Source organism: Egretta garzetta, unplaced genomic scaffold (assembly GCF_000687185.1).
Source record: "Egretta garzetta isolate BGI_Z169 unplaced genomic scaffold, ASM68718v1 scaffold293, whole genome shotgun sequence".
In the NCBI taxonomy this organism is placed as follows: Eukaryota; Metazoa; Chordata; class Aves; order Pelecaniformes; family Ardeidae; genus Egretta; species Egretta garzetta.
Genome location: NW_009259318.1, coordinates 2191468 through 2194129, shown reverse-complemented (window position 1 = coordinate 2194129; position 2662 = coordinate 2191468). Strand labels below are relative to the sequence as shown.

General features: G+C 42.3%; 1 protein-coding gene across 1 annotated transcript in view; it reads left to right on the top strand.

The window, feature by feature from the left end:
• Positions 1-2532: 2532 nt before the first annotated feature.
• Positions 2533-2662, top strand: part of FAR2 (fatty acyl-CoA reductase 2) — a 152548-nt gene continuing 152418 nt past the window's right edge. The window contains exon 1 of the mRNA XM_009636533.2: positions 2533-2606. The gene's annotated coding sequence lies outside the window, so the exon portion shown is untranslated. The remainder of the gene's footprint in view (positions 2607-2662) is intronic.

Genomic DNA, 2662 nt, shown 5'->3' with positions numbered 1-2662 from the left:
ACTTCGGTGTTGTAGCAATAGTACCACAGGAGGACAAGGCAGTACCATGAAAGGCTGGCTGTATTAATACTTTTTGTTGTTGAAGATCCATTTTGGTTTTCTTTAACTGTCCTTTACAGGTTCTAGTTAATTTGTTGTTTGGGGTTTTTTTCTGCTTTGTCTGAATTTTTCATTTCAAATAATGTCATATAATAATGCAAAGGTGGTATAGAGTAGGAAAAGGGGGAAGGAGATGAGTAGGATTGAGAAAGGACATAAAAGCTGATGGTGTAGAGGACTTAGAAGTATCAAAATAATGATTTGGAAAGTAGTCATATATAACCTTCCCAGTGTTTATATTATTGCCAGGCTGGGTTGTAAAGTGTCTTCTTGTCGTAGTTTCCAATGGGAAGCTGTAGTTCCTATGAGAAATAATGGGGAGCAGAGGCAGTTACTCTTTTTGTTTGTCATTGTATTCAGTCTGTTAGCTGATATCAGTTAACTTTGGAAAAGGAATTAATATCCCAGATGTAAAATTTGTCAAAATATGGAAATACAGGAGCGGGACCTGCAGTAGCATCCTGAGGAGGGGAGGGAAGGCAGTGGGCAGAGCCCGTGCCGCAGGCTGGCACACGTGTGCTGCACAGCAAACTGCCATTATCTCGCTCCAGACAAACCTGGCTCCTCTCTCTTCCCTCCATCCCTTCTGAAAAATGGGGTTTCATTTTTTTTTGGAAGGATAGAGGGAAGAGAGCAGTTGGAAGCAGAGATTGCTTTCACAGGATTGCAGAAGCTACAAACCCCACTGGGGAGGAGGGCAGCAGGTCAAAGCAGCCGCACATAAATGGCACAGTACTCCAGACTGAGGAACTGATCAGGCTAAAAAATTGTGGTAAAGAAAACACTCTCCTTCTCGTGTGCTCTGCCTGATCTGCTTCACAGCTTGGCTATGGCGACACAAACAGCTGAGCCAGCGCAACGGAGAAAAGCTGCGGTGGAGAAAGGATGTGTTGGCTGCTGCAGAAGGAGCGCTTTCACACTTGCCTTTTCTCCCAAGTGCCAGTGTTTGCTAGTCATTCGGGCACATAGCAAGTCAGATGAGGCGATCCAGATGAGAAATATTTCTTTCCTTTTTACTGGGCCAATTTTTAGTCCGGTCAGGTTCCCTGATATGGCTCATCTGGGTGTTCACGTGAAAATAGTGATGGCAGTGAAAGAGGAAGGATGGAAACCAAGGACTGAGAGGGTATGGCAAGGAGGGACAGGATCCTTTCAGCAGATGCTTTCATTCGTGTTTGATTAAGTTGATGTTGTGTTACTCTTTTCTCTGTTTATAAACTGGCTTAGTTGACTCAGCTGTTGAAGTAATAAATGTTTCCCCGAATCTGACCTGATGAGGGATTCCTGCCTCTGGTTTTCTGTCCATGCAGTGATGCAGTCCAGAAAACAAATCCAAGAGAAAAATAATTCTCCCTCCCCATCATGTACCCTGCTGCTGAGTTAATTTTTAGACTAATCAGTTTTCTGTAAAGGGAGACGACTTCTTCTGGAAACAGTGTTTGTTATGGGTTTTTTTGGTTTTGTTTGTTTTGTTTTGCTTTTTAAGAATTCGGTGAACTGTGACTATTGGAAGTGAGTAGAGAGGAGGCTCGTATACTTTTCAGGTGATTTGGGGGATTTTCATGAAGCAGCAGATCTGTGTGACATCTTGTGGTAACGCAGTATTGGAGAAAAAAGGCTCAGTAGTCACCCAGAAGTGAAATTTGGTCCATTTCTTTCTGCCACGCAACTTCATCCATGTTTTAGGTGCATTTTCTTTTAGCAGCAATCTTCTAAAAACACTTGCGTGTGCACCTTCTGTTTATAACAATGTTCGGAGCATTGCAACATCCCCAGACTAGACTGTTCCTTCTATTTTGGGACCCAAAGCAACAGAGCTGTTTTCAGTCAGCCCAAATGCTTGTGCTCACAGATGTGGAGAATAAAGCAGAACTGATACATCTGGGATCTTAACACCTTCCAGCTGGTGTTTCATCAGAGGGGAACCTGCATATATGTACTTAGGAGAGGATTACTGTCATCGTGTGACCATATCTGAAAGGGACAAAAGAAGGTTTAAAAATATTGAACGTCGTGTCGCTTCAGATGTCATTCCTAGAAAATGCTCATGTTGATATCTAAATCTTCTGTTTCTGTTGGGTAATGAGAAGCAGTGTACACAAAAGATCCTTTGATTTCTCAGTTGAGAAGCTGAATTGCTGCAGTATGGGTTAATGTTGACAAAAAGGACTGATAATGTCATCACGCATATGTGTAGAAATGCTGTCTTTATAGATTATCAGACCAAAACAGCCGAAAATTTTTGGGTCCTATCAAGCTTGATGTTAAATAGAAAATTAAATACTACTAACTTGTTTTATTCCTTGCAGTTAGTGGTTTTGGAATCATATTTTAAGAGCTCAGGGCTGTTAGAGGTTTGTGATTTTTTTTTTTCTTTCTTTCTTTTTTTTTTCTTTTTTTTTCCTCCTCCTCCTCCTCCTCCTCTTTGCCGGGAGTTGCTTGTGTGCTCGGGAAGGCGGGGGCGGCGGCTTGGAGACGGGAATTGGTCGGAAAAGCGGTAATTGAAGGTAACAACCCGCTGGGGGAGATGGGGGGGAAGCAAAAAAAGAAAAAAAGAAAAAAA